This window comes from Hylaeus anthracinus, unplaced genomic scaffold (assembly GCF_026225885.1).
Source record: "Hylaeus anthracinus isolate JK02 unplaced genomic scaffold, UHH_iyHylAnth1.0_haploid 12001, whole genome shotgun sequence".
Taxonomy (NCBI): domain Eukaryota; kingdom Metazoa; phylum Arthropoda; class Insecta; order Hymenoptera; family Colletidae; genus Hylaeus; species Hylaeus anthracinus.
In genome coordinates, this window is record NW_026534348.1 from 3936786 (window position 1) to 3951421 (window position 14636).

At 47.7% G+C, this 14636-nt stretch overlaps 1 protein-coding gene across 1 annotated transcript in view; it reads right to left on the reverse strand.

The window, feature by feature from the left end:
* The window catches only part of LOC128890999 (homeobox protein aristaless-like), a 121412-nt gene that overhangs the window by 11147 nt on the left and 95629 nt on the right, over positions 1-14636 (reverse strand). The window lies entirely within an intron of this gene.

Here is a 14636-nt window from a genome sequence, read left to right on the forward strand (position 1 = left end):
CATCGTTGTTGCCAAGGTAAATTAGTAATCGTTAAAGGGAAACGGAGGAGCGTTAACCCACCTCGGCAAACAGCAGGATCGAAAAACCGAAGTAAGCGATCAACCGGAATTGCTTCGGCACCGATAGCCTTCCCCTCGTTCGTTCGCCACCTGTTATGACGGAAATTTCTCTATCTATCGGGTCGGAAAGCGCCGACGCGTGCTCGATACAGATGTCGAGAGTCATGACTCGGGTGCTTCCAACGTAAGAGTGAGAAAATTCAGGTGTTTAATGTCTCGTCGAAGGTCTCGTTTTCGTACGTTACTTCGTGACAAGGAAATAAAGTGTGTCCATGCACTATAAAATAAACGAACCGAACAAAACTTCTAAGCCGCGGGTTTAGAAAAGAGGGAATAATATCACACTTTCGTATCGATCTAGTGATTTCTTTCATTAAAAGAAAATCACGAAGGAACAACACCGCAGTCCTCGGAGTGAGAGTAAGGGAACTTCCACCTCGAATCGTGTGCCAGGGATCGCGTTGGCGATTGTTTAGGGACAACGGACGGTCAAAACTACCAGTTGGAATTCGCGATTGACGTGTTCATTAGAAAGCATCGCCGGCGTCGTGTTGGTAATCGCGCATACAGCCTGCACGAGGGACACGAGGGGAGACATTTTGCGACGCCTTACGCCTACGCGGATCTCGCGTGGCTGCGGCCATTAAATTAATCGTGCGTTTCGTTTGTCGAGAACCGCGGTCACAATCGTATACAACGGATACTATGTTGTCGCTGTCACGAAACTGACGTCTCGCATTTGCCGTGCCCCAACAACGACAAGGCACCGTGTAACTCGCTTGCGATTACGACTCGGTGGTCGAGCGAGCCGCTCGACGACGCCCTCGCGACCGATCCCTGCCAGGAAGCGGCTCTTCGAACCGACAACGATATCTTCCGAACGGCCGCTATTGTTCTACATTCCTAGTTTCTCCTTGCGAGCAGAGAAAATACTAGCTCGATTATTTACTTGACTGTAGGAGAACTATTTGTTGTTTTTTTTTTTTTTTTTTTTACTTTTAAACTTCAATGTTTATATCGACAATCGATGCTTTTATATCAATAACAGGTGACGAAATTAGGTGTGTTTGTAGAATGATCTGACGTAGGTGCGACTTGAAAGGTTGCGTCGAATTGAAACACAAGTAATATCATATTACTAATATGCGATGTTTAGACCGTGGATGTTTATGCATTTATATTGTGAGAGGATTTCAGGATGGATATACAGTAAAACCTCCATAAACGCACAAACTCGGGACTGAACTTGTGCGTTTGTCGTAGAGTTCGTGCATTCTCTGATGTTTGCCTACTAGCGAAAACACCAGGACATGTCAGCGAGATAACGTAATGCAACGGTGAAATTTTTGTATTATTAACTATTTCGTTGCGAAACTTTTACTATCGTGTTCCTGACATTCTGATTAAAACGAGACCGAACCGCGACGTGGTTCGTAACACATTTACTTGTACCAACTTATTTGGCCATTTAATCCGGGAACCATCCTGTACATTAAGACACTGGGAAGCACATTAAAATACTGGGAAATGTATGAGGATGTGAACGAGTGCAGGAATATATGAACTATCAGCAATTGTACCGTTTAAAAGATGAAACACGGTTTCATTTAAATCCCAATTCTTTATACGAATAGACGAAAATGTAAATTTGCATAAACATCCACAGTCCAACGACGTGTGAATTGCCGACCATTAGATTACGTACGTTCGAATGTAGTACGTGTACAAGTTTCTCGATAAGAACGCGAGATAAGCAAATTTCAAAAATAGCTATCCTGCCAATTAGAGAAACACGGCGAATAATAATGGCACAGGCCAATAACGCCCCGACATATTGTTTTTCTTCCACCGAGACCGGACCGTCCCGTTCCAATCTACGAGTCTGACATACGATCTTCCCTAATCACGAAGGAATTCTAATCTCCCGGCGGTGGACGTGGGTCTTAATAACGAATCTATCTTAATTAAATTAAAATTCTCATCGGGGCCTACCACCGAGGTTCTGGTTCCTAGGGCGTGTCCGTGTTCGGTCCGAGCGGTGAGTTAGCGGTAACCCCCGCCCGTGGCCGGGCCCACCGGGCCCGAAAGAACGGGAAACAGTTGTCGAAAAATCGTTGGAAAGTTCTCACAGATCCCTTTAGTAAATTAATCTATCCTTCGGGAGAGGCTGATCGATGAATTTACTTTGTAGTTTCCACGCCTTTCGCTTCGGTGGACGTCTCGAAAACGCATCTCCCCTCCTTCTTTGCCTTTCTCGATGGAGCATTCGCGAGGCATAATATTACCATTCCTTATTCTTTAACGATCGGCAGCCAGCCGAGTGTTTCACGGTGCCGTGGCTCGGTCCTGTATCCCCTCGGCTCCTTCCCCTTTACGATTCCGTCCCAATTTATTACGAAACCGTGAGCTTTTCCACGCGATAGTCGAAGAGGCGTCGAGAGATCCGAACTCCGGGGCCCCTTCGAATAGCGCCCTCATTTCGTATTCATAAAGCGGTGGTGGGTTCTCCGAGGGTCTCTTAATATTCGAGGAATACGAGGCCTCCTCGGCCGCGTCTCACGACGGACCCGCGCGACCCTGAGGAATCTTCTTCGGTTAATTACCGTGAAATACGACTGATCGAGAAATTCGGATAAGCGTGTTGCGTCGTAAATCGAGCAATATAATTCACTTTACCCTAATAACCCGTCTAATATGAATTTTATCCCGTCGCTGGGGGTAATGGACACACCAGATAGTCATTCGAACGGCGATTAACGTTTCGTCTCTCTTCGTGGTAGAGGTGTCTCTGTTGACGAAGGAAAGGAGGGAAGTAATTAGATGTTGATTTCTTATTTCTCTTTAAGTTATCAAGTTCAAACAAGGGATCGATGGTTGACACAGACTCGAATAGCGTAGTCTGGAAGAAACGATTGTTTCGTTCTACTTCGTCCACGTGTTTTTTTTTAAATAACGAGGGAAAAAATGAACATCGAGGCACTGTTCCTTCGAAACAAAATTCCACGATGACCCGAGGTTTTCTCTTTCGCTGTGCTCGGCGTAATGGCGCGGCGAGAATGAACGGCGAAGCGTGTATTGCGCCGGGAACTCGTTTCGGGGCGCGACGGCGCGGCGTTCGGTTGAAATTTTCGAAAATCCTCGTTTCGTAATTGTTTATTGTGATCGAGGGTTCGGCTGGAACGAAGCTCGCCCCCCCGTGGCGCATCGCGAATGGGATCTAAAAGGACGAGAGGAGTGGAACGTGGGTTCCTACCGTTAACATCCGACTTTACGACGCATCCTGGTCGCACGAGGCGTGCACCTCGCGGGTCCCTCTACAAGCCCCCGTAATTTGATAATATAGGGTTATGGTGGCGCCAAGCTGAGCCGTTTAAATTCATAACATTGTTTATTCCTATTAGACCGACCTATTGGGCCCGTTCCGCGCGATATTTCATTCGTATACCAAGGCCGCGCCGCGCGTGGATGCGCTCTTGCCTCGATTTTCGTCGAGCTCGGCCGTTTTTATGTAACGGACCCCGCCGTCGACCGACTCCTTCCTCTCGAATAGTAAACCTGTAACGGGCCCCGAAACTCGAATACATTCGAGACTTGTCACGAGTGAATCACGCGCGGCGATCAAATTAACTTGCCACGGCGCGAGCGTTCATCCAGAAAACGGTTACTAGTTGGACGACGGTTCCTCTTCGATGCGAGCGCTAGGATCTCGAATGAGTTACCACTCGCTGGGTACTTGAAAATATCTGTTTATTTGTCCCACAGGATTTCTCGTCTTTGAAGGGAGTATATAGGCACAGCTTTAAAAACCGTAAAAATGGTAAAAATCGTTATTTGTAGTTGTTCGAGGGGGATGTCACCGTCCAAGGATTGGGTTCTCGAGAAATTGCCGAGCGCATCGGCGTCGTTCCAAGCTGTTTACGAGCGCGGCCTGTTCCCGTCCGGGACGGTCGGACATCCTTGGTGCATCCTTGTTGCTCCTAGTCGGCTGGCTGTCAGCGAGAACGTGAAATATCGTCCTGCCCAACTAGCATCCAATAATTAGTTTACTCCTCATTACGGTTGGCTCGCGTTATTAGGAGGGCCGCTGGTCCCGCGGGGGAAGGAGGGCCGAGGGGAGAGGACGGGAGAGGGCGAGAGGAGAAGGGGAGAGCTCTAATTAACTGAACGTTTAGGGGTTGCTCGACCGGTCGACTACGCCCGATCGGTTAACCAATTCCGTTGTTGCCTGCCTTGTGCACCTTTCGAATACTTTGTGCTGATCTTGCACCTGTGTTTCGTTCGTCTATTGTTGTCACTCTTTATTTAACCCTCGACTGCTGTCCTTGCAGCACGATGGAAGGTGGAAGGCATCTAGGGTGTTCGCGTAGAGCTTCTTCGATGAGACTGGGTTGTTACGCCTGAGTGTTATTATTAAACTTGCGGATCTTTATGCAAAATAAAATCTTCGTGAATTGAATCTGAATAGGAATTTATTTTATTCTGCAAATATTATAACATGAACTTTATTTTCAATCTTTTTTATATTCTCACATACTGTTTGCATTTTGTAGTTTCTTGCACATTCAAATTTCCTACGAATGCATAAAGATCCGCAGTCTGGTTATTATTATTGTTACTATCGTAATCGGAAGCTCGATAGTTGCACAAACACCGTGATTATATTATACAAAGGACCACTTCGTACCGACCCCTACTCGCACCTGTTAGCGAACCCCGAAGTCCCTAATTCTCCAGTGCCCCTAATCTTTACCAACTCTTGCTACACGGTAGCTACGCCTCTAACCCCGGTGCTCTCAGCTCCGATCTCTCGCGGTGCGATAGATCATCCACCGCGGTACAATGTACGACGCCCGATGAGAAGTTCTCGTTGGGTGCTCGAACACACGGCTAGGGGGGGGAGAATCGAAAGAAAAGAAATCGTGCGAGCGGGAGAGGATGGAGAAAGACTGAAAGTCTGAAACATTAGAGAGAGTCAGCGTGCCCGCGCACGAGGCTATCTCCGATCTTTGATCTCGGTAAGCGGCGGGATCGAGGAGGTTCGATGGGGTTCGAGGGAGGAGACAGACGAGGAACAGGGGCACGGTCTCGAGAGAGAAACGAAACGATCCGTAGGAGGTATGGCGCGCGGGAGCCATCTCTGTTAATCATCGAGTAATTACCGCTCCAATTATCAGATACTGAGATACGAGCGCGGTGGATCACGCAGGATCCAAAGAATCTGTTAGCCGCGCTCGCGCTGGAGGGATCTGGTTTGCGGCGCAGCCATCGTTCCAACGTGCGCGACAGCCACGATCCTCGATCGTCGATCGTCGATCGCCACGGGAGATTGGTGACCGTCGCGCGAGAAAGTGTCAATTACCGCCATCCGTCGATATCGCATGCGGGGAAATTAATCTGGCGTCGCTGCGAAAATCGAAACACGCGTCGCACCGTGGAAGTCACGAGTTATCGAGGGTTAAAACGTGGATGTAAAAAATGATCAATTTTGTGGAAACTTCGACACCTATATTATCGATGAGGCAATATTTAACGCGACGAGGAAGGTGTAGAGGAAAGCGAACGAAGTAGAAGCTCCATGGTCGATAAAATGGGAATTGGGTTCATTTCGAATCATCGTAACTTCGAAACAGATAACGCGAAGTGCTGTTTGGATCACTCCTTTTCATTTGTCTTTAATCGACACAGTCCACGGTTCCTCCACTCGTGGTACCACGTACCTCTCAATTATTTCTTCCCCCCTCCATCGTGTTTGAACAATCCGACTGCAAGCGTCGTGAATGAATTTTGACGAGGCAATCGCGAGTAAAAGAATGCCGGAGGAGAACGAGCGGCGCGAATCTCGGAGGATCTTTTCTTCGAGTCGGTTCCCGAAGGCGCGTAGTCCGCGTTTAGGGTTGAACAGGGGCGGGACAATACTTGTCCAGCGGCTGGTAGGTTGAACAGGGCGTTACCCGGCATTCCTTGGTAAATTAACTTAGCGGGCGGCTGCAGCGCGCCAGCGAACGGCGCGGCACGGCGCGTCTCCCTCCAAATATTCATTTAAAAAGGTAAATGCAATTTTGCCGTTTTACGTGATTGAGATAATGCCCTCCGATTAACGGGCCCGTCCCTTGCTTCCCTCGTTTCTCGAGTCGATCTCTTCCTTCCGCGCTCCCCACGTCTCGCTCTTTTCTGACGCACCCCTACGGTAGCGGACGCGTCATTACCAAAATTCAACCCACCGTTCCACGAATATCGTGGAATAAAAACTGTCGGTTCGATCTTCCGCAGGTGTGCGAATCTCGAGTTCGATGCCTGTCAATCGACGCTTTCGCAAAGTTTGCGACGCAGTCTTGTAGGAACGAATTACTATTCGTGGAAAGAATATTACGTTATCGTCACGTCGAATACGCTTTATTGCCGCGTCTATGTAACGACGCTCCGTGGACAAAAGCCTTTATCGATTAGTTATTCACCAAGAGTTTTTTATTCCGAGACCACACGTTTACATTAAAATAAGAGCTGTAGCTTCCTCGAGCATACATTCTACAGCGATTCGTCCTGAATCTACTGGATCTACTGGATCTACTGGATTTACTCCGGAGGACTCCATACGAGGAGTCGTTTCTCGTCTGGGTGGCGCGTTCAAGGCTCCGCTACAATAGCCTTCCCGAAGAGTCCATTAGCGGCAAAGAACTCCGCTCTATGACCGAAGCAGCCAAAGAATCTGCACGCCACCCGTACGCGATAAAGTAAAGTAACTTGAATGAAAGTTTAAATTGAAACAAATTATCATCTGTTCGCGAGTCGGTTCGTTCGCGGTCTGGGCCTCGTTTCGGCGTGTTTGAGGGTCGGTTAACACCCGATAATACCCAATAAGTGGGGCCGAGCAGTCGTCGAAGGAACGCTGCTGATACCATCGGATGCTAATTCGCGCGATTAAACGGCGAACAAGCGTGGTTCGTTGTAGATCTCGTTCGGTGGTTAAACGGGGGCAAGATTCCAGGGAGGCGAGCCGACGGGTAATTCGCGGAGATCGTACATCATCCCCGGGGAACGGTTGTCCGCCTATTCGGGCGCTTCGTTTGGGCTTAAATCAAATTTACTAATTAACACCATTTACCAGGATCTATAGCGCGGGCGACTCGCGCTGTCCGGCGTCCGTGACTCTCTAAGCTCCTTTTTGTTTCCTCTTCAACGTCGGTACGCGTTATTGATGATGCTCGTTAAAGAGCTCTCACGTGCCGGTGGGGCAGTTCTTCTTCGTCCCGATCCCTCTCTCTCTCTCTCTCTCTCTCTCTCTCTCTCTCTCTCTCTCTTCGCATCTCTCGTCTCGCCGTGGCCATTCCAGCGTCCTCGACACCGACTCCTGTATGGCCGTGATCCATCCTCGTGGCGCTCGGCGTTGGCTGCCGCGGGACATTAGTCATCGACAATCAAGATGAATTCACTCTTAAACAATGACGCTTAATTTCAAGAAGCCACCGACGAACAACCACCGAATTCCCGAGCTGCTCCGGCCCGAATAAATCCATCGACGGTTGCTGGTTACACGGGGGTCACAACATCAATCCTCGCTGCAGTCACCAGCTTTGGCACCAACCCCCTTCTTCCAGTCAGGCGTCCTCGTTGACGATGGACCTGACAGGATTCTCATGCTGGAGAATTGTTAAATGATATAGCGTACGCTGAGCGTAAAAGAACAGAAAAATGTCGAGCGACGACATAGCAGTGTTGTATAATTATATTCAACGGCGCAGATGCGGAAGCAACAAACGGATACATCGATACATACAAAAGAAAATATAAATTGCAGACTGTACGTCGCTGCAAGGGAATTAAATTCTTTGCATATTACGATAAGCTATTCATTTATAAAGAAGAATATATTTTAATAGTTTGAACGAATATCGTAACCGACAATACGCCTCGTCGTACGTCAAATTTGAACAGTGGCTTCGTTGCTTTCTCTGGAGTCGATTACAACGGCAGAGAAACGAAAGCCAGCGTTTACTAAAATTTAATAGAACGATATCCTTTAGAAGCCAAATGAAATTCGAACCTGCACGAGCCCCGATCTCGCCTAGAGGGGAGGATCGTCTCTGGGAATTAATGTTCGTCTCGTGTACGTCGATGTTGTAACTTCGGGACCGTGGCGTCGCCCTTTTCACGGTGGAAGTCGGACGTCCAGTCGCACGTCCGCTTCTCTCACGTTATTACCGAGCGCATACGTAGAACCGTGCGGGGCAGGATTTATGGTGCGTCGCATTATCACGTAAGGTAACGCGACACCGCAATTCCACTCGGCGGCACTGACGGCCAAACGCGCAAATTACCATCGCGATTGCGGCTAACTCGGGCCTTTACGCTAATAACGGCAACACCACGCGGCGAATTGCAAACAAGGACAAGTGGTACGCGAATACTCAACGGGACGGGACGCGCAATCTTTCCCACCGAGGGCGTAAACCGCAACCTGCTGGTGCATCATCGCGCCTCGGAATATTTATTTATCCTGTGCGTCGTCGCCTCTCGAAACTCGCGAAATACGGAGCCATAGTTGGAAACAAGTGCTCGTCCTGAGAGCAATTCACGTTTAGGTGCAGAAACATGGGGATTTGGATATCTTAGGGCGTGGAAAACTTTTTTTTCTTTATTAATTAATACGATCTACGGATCGTTTGAATGTTCAATCTAACTCTGTCGGAATGTTTCACGAATATTTTGGAGAATTTAGTAGCGCAATATCTAGCGATAGGTACGCACGCGAGGCGGATTTTCTCACAGAGAGCGCGTAAACCGCAAACAATATCGCGACCACATCCCCTTCGGCGCGTTTAAGGAACACACGCTCAGCAGGTTGGGAGAATGATCTTTCTTAATTTTTTATGAGGAAGTGAAAGACATCCTTTATTCGGGATTTTCAGGGGTTTGCCTACTTCGAAGCGTGCAAATAATTTTTAACAGTCGATATTCTCCATCCTCGGGTGCTGTAGCTATGATCGTAGCTGCGGTTCTGATATTTTTAACACTCTCGGAATGATGGAAATATTCCAATTTAAGAAGTGGTACTTCTTCCTCCCAGCGAAGTCGAGGAGTATCTATCGAGGGAAAATCAGAATCGCTCGAGAGCGAAAGGGCGTCGTTCGGGGTCGATCGTGGGCGTTCATTCGTTACAAGCGGTCGACGTATACACGCTCAGGTTTTATCGGTGCGGGCTCAGTGGGGTTACGCATCCACCGACGCGATCGAATGCAAATGCCGCGAAACGCCCGGGCAGAATTATATCATTACTCGGTTGGTCCCAGTGGTGGCGTGGTCCGTGGTCCGTGTCTTTTTTCAAATAAGGAAATAAATTAAGACGTAATGGGCTTAATAAGGCTCCGGTCGGATAGCATTCCGCGACCGTGCCAGTAACTAATGGCAGCGTTTTCGCGTTTTATGTCGTGTCGGGGCGGCAGAGGGGTGGGAGGGGCTCCCAGGTCCGCCGGGCCCAAGGGTTCGCCGTGTAAACTGCCAAAACACTCGACCCTCGCTTCTTTTTCTCTCTATTAACCCTGCGAGGGCTTCTGGGGTCTTGGCTGACCCATAGATTCTTCACAGGCTGTGAATCACAGCTCGCTTTAGTCACTTACATTTGTCATAAACGAATTAAATATTTTCGCTAGTCTTTCCAAAGCGTTGTACGCATATTGTACAGTCAGCCCCATAAATATTCGTAACCCTCGATGTCCATCGAAGAAATTTCTTTAAATTAAATTGTAGGTTCGATTTTTCCAAGTGTACGTTTGTATAAATACGTTGATGTATATGGTACGGTGAATGTGATAAATCCTGAAATATTTATCGAATAATTTATCTCGTTAATGCGTATGCTGTCTGCACAGAAATGCTGTCTGAGTAGGTTTGGGGAGGAATATCGAATACTGTTAAATATCATTGCCAGTGTAATTTAAACAAATTTCTTCAACGGACATAGAGGTGTACGCGTATTGCCACTTGTTTATTATTATCAGAGTTCCTTAAAGTCATCCATAATTCGAATCAAGCTTTCCTCGCCTCCGGTTTCGAATAGAGCCGGGAATGAAAAACGACAGATGGAAATTTCGATGCATTCCTGTTTCGTTTTTAATTCGAGTCTCGCTTTAACTCGATTCAACACCTCGATGCGTGTCCACCGAAACTCGACGCCTCGTTTAACCGATGATCGAGAACGGACGTGAGAGATCCGGAGATAACGTCGGGATCGCTCGAGATCATTAAATTACAGTGGAGGCTCGAATTATCGCAGGGAAACGGGGCTGAAAATTCCTGGACGTGCAATAATCACGGTAGTCGATTCGAGGCGAAGGAGACCCCACTTACAAAGTACGTAGCCACATGTGGCCACTGCTACCAAGTTGCTGATCCCTCCAACTTCGATGCCTGCTAAGTGCACTTAACGCGGTTCAATTTGCGAAGAGGCCATATGGACATCCGAGTGTAAAGGGTTAAGGAATACTATGCACGGCGCGTAAACTGAAAGCTGGTTTCTCTGAAAACCAAACGAAGAATTAATTTAACGGTCGTTCGACTCACAAGGCACACGAGTTTAGAAAAGGGATAGGGTCCGAGATTGTTTAAAGTCCGTAGAGGGAGCGAAAGTGACGAAGAGACGAGACGCTGATGGAAATAAATCGAGAAAGGTGAATCAACGAGACCAGGGGGAGCAGAAGAAAGGTGAAAGAGAATATCGAGGTGGAAGCAGGCGAAGAAGAAGTGGAAGCAATAGCAGCCACGGCCAAATACGACGTGGATCGGCTGCAGAAAGCTGATACTGGTATACCTGGGATACAGGAGGCCGTGCAGCGGTGTAAATGCAATCAAGAAGGCCTCAATTAGACCGTCACGCCGTACATCCCTCATCTCGGAGTCTCGCCTCCTCCTCTCTTCTCTTTGTCCACCGTCGATTTCGTCGTTCTCCGCGTCGTCGTCTTCTTCTACTCCTTCTTCCTCCTCACTTTCCCCCACCGACGCCTACTTCGTCTCCTTCCTCTCATTGTCTTGTATCTGGTCAGCCAACGAGGCGAGAAAGGTGCCCTTCAGGATGCTCGATACTTCTCGATATCGCGAAAAATCGCAAAGAGCACGGTATTGTCTCGAAATAAGCAACTCGGTCGGGACCGGCGAGTTGCTTATCTCGAGGGAGGTATGCTATTCGGCTTGACAATGTTCTCGAGCGAGATGAGGGGGACCCGTAGAAAAAAAAACAACAGGGACATACATACAACTAACAGTATCGTTTCGGCGAATACACACGTCAGAGAAAGAGAGAACATTACACGTGTTTTGTGCTCTTTCCACTATTCTGTCCGACTTCTCGTTTTCACGGTCGATTCTTTTCGATCCTCTCGAATTCTCGCTTCTTCGCAGATCTCTCACTCGGCGGGCGACTTCGAACAAAAAAGGTGGCGGATACCGAGTTGCTTATTTCGAGACGACACTGGATAACCTAAGAAAAATTCGAAGAATTTTTCACGAAGTTCGACGTAGTTGGAGCGTAAAACACAAAACCAGATACACGACTCCTCGTGATAAGTAAAATATTCTAGAAACGTGGTAATGTACGGTTACCTTGAAATGATTTGTAGTGGAAATTATGGTAATGTAGGAAGATTATCCAGTGTTTAGTAGAATTTCCCTTTTGCACGTTGCTTCGCATCCTTCGGTTCGTTAATTGCTGATAGCCCCCACCCGAGTGACGTGTGATAAACCACCTCTAACTTTCCTCTTCACTATTCGTCGGATAGCGTATCTCGTAGACGCCGAGTTTCGCGTTTCGCGGCTAATCCAATTATAAAAACGGAGACGTAACTGGTCGCGTGTACGATTACCGAGCTGTTAGCCCGAGAACAGTTTTGAGCGAATGTTGAGGAAGAAGAGTATGATTCTGTCGTAAAGCCGTCCGGTTTCCCTGTCGTTAGGCCCTATTAAACGAACTATAAGAGAACACGAGGGAGGTCTGACGAAGCTTTGAGCGAGCTTGCCGGGGTCCGAGATTAAGGGGCTGTTTAATCTGCATCCATCGCGATGATAGGTAACGGTGGAGAGTCATCGTGGGGGCCTTTCACGTTAACCGAGTTAGTTACAGGAAACCCTGCAATTAGGGATTGTTAACTGGATAAAACCTTACGCGTGCTGCGCGTGAGGGGACGCGGGAAAAAAGGACGAGCATTTAAAAGGGCGGGAGGGTGGGGTGGTCACCGCGGCTCCCGACGCGCACAAAGAATTCGTTATCCTGCGAAGTTGATCGACGCAAAAATCGGCAACCGTTCTTCTCTCGGGAACACGTGTTTAATAAGTTCCCGTGTAGATCCGAGCACTGGTGAGCACTGGTGAGCACTTGGGTAGAGTTCTTCGGATATCGAAGTGGTGATTAGGGCGTCGATATCAGTTGATGGATTGGGAAATCTTCTTACGCAACACTTTCATTCATACTTTGAAATGATTTCAAGAGGGATCGATACATGATAAGATAGCAATAACGTATAAACATACAGTTGAGTTTGATGTTTTCAAATAAATGCTTCGCGATAAATACGAACACGAGTAAACTTCACACGTGTACGTGTTTATCAACCGTCTTCGAAAAGGAGGTTAATCAATTCGATGTGTACATTTAATTCGGACAAATTTTTCCAACCGACACAGAGGGTACGAATACTTGTGGGACTTGCTGTAGATAAGAAAGTTCAGTAGTTTTCATTTTGAAGTAAAAGCGAGTGCATGCATACAGCGTGTCCTAGAATTAGTAGCTGAGACGATTCTGAACTACGAATTCCTTTAGAAAAATGTCGGACGGTGCTTCGTTTTTGAATTATTAACGAAAATCACGGACCAATCGCAGAGACCGAGTAGCGCGCGCTCAGCCGCGAAAATATACTCGATCGCTGCGATTGGTCGGCGATTTTCGTTAATAATTCAAAAACGAAGCACCGTCCGACATTTTTGCGAAGGAAATTGTGGTTCGGAATCAGTCTCAGCTACCTCACCATTTCCGGTTCTTACTGCTAATTCTGGAACACCCTGTATAATAATCGATCTCTTAAACATCGCCTTGGATCGAAGAGGCGGCCGTTTCTGGGGCGAATTCCTTTTGGCGTTTGGATGCTCCTTTTTGGGCGAACGCAGCCGGTTTGGAAGCCGGTTGCTACCGATCGCTAAATTCATTCCGATGTAGACAGTTATTAGGTGGCTAGAGCCGGTGTAAAACGTCGCCATAATGATCAGTTACTAACTAACTGGCCCTCTCTCCTATCGCCGCGATGTATAAACATCCACGTATCCGTGCGTAGAACGGTGCACTTGGCCGGCGTACCCGCGGGCACCGTCGATACTGTTTACACCGTAGTAATTTGCTAATGGCCAGGCCGACACGATGAATTCGGGATCGAGATGTTGCGTGGTCTGCATCTCGATCGCGGCCGAACCGAAGGACCACGCGGCCCGAACGATCGAGGATCGATCACCCCCTGGACACGCCTCTTCTCGTTCTCGTCTCTCTCTCTTATCGTTATCGACCGCTCTCTCGCGAGCGTTTTTATCGATCATCGTCCAGTTTCGAATTATCGCTCGCACCGTACCGGTAACCTAATCGTCTCGCGGCGGATACTCGCGATTAAAAAGAACTTTATCGGTAACGAAACGGGCAAATTCCATTTCGAGGGGAGAACAAGAAATATATTCCAGGTTATTGAAAACGAGTTGGTCTCGAAGCACTTTTCTTCAGGGTCGATTAGGTTTAATTTCTTTGGAATTGGAAGCGTCGATAAAATGATCGTCGGCGAGGTGAAGGCGACCTGATTAAGCTTCGTGGCAATAGAAAGGCCCCGATTGCGAAGGGTTGAAACAATCTAAATAAACTCCAATAAACTTTATTTATATTCTACCAACACAATGAATCGAAGGGAAATATTTTACGTACGTAACACGACGAGCAAAGCTTTCGCAATATTCTATACCGCCCTGACTTTTATAAATTGAAATAGATAATTGCAAACACGAGTTCACCGGTCAGCAACGTATTAAGAATAAGAATACCTGCTTTCGAGTTTTTATCTAGAAAGATACCGGTACTCGATTTCCACACGAGTGACGCCCCTCGATCGGGTTTAAGTTTGAGCTAGGCTTTTTATTTCATCATGTCGGAATGTACGGCCTAAACGTAACGGCCAATGTCTCCAGAAGCCAACAGGCGCCTATAACTAAATCAATTAAAAAGGAAAGAAACTCTTAAGTCTGTCTATCGAACCGCGACACCGCGATCGCGTTTCATAACAAAGTAATCATAAGGTAACACGCTCGAAAACAATATTTCAAACGCGGCCCGCGCAACTGTGTCGACTTAAAGTCGAAAGAACGATTGCCCGCGCGAGAAATAAGCGGTTACGGGCGGTACGTCGGCAGATAATATTTTCAGAAAATTAGATCTGAACGTCGACCTAATATTACGTAGCGGAAGGTGTCATTATAGCGCGTGTATTACGCGTTTAGCCTGAATCGGGTTTCGCTCGAGCACCGTGAGCGCGATATTGCCTGACCCTCTTCTTGCGCCCAAG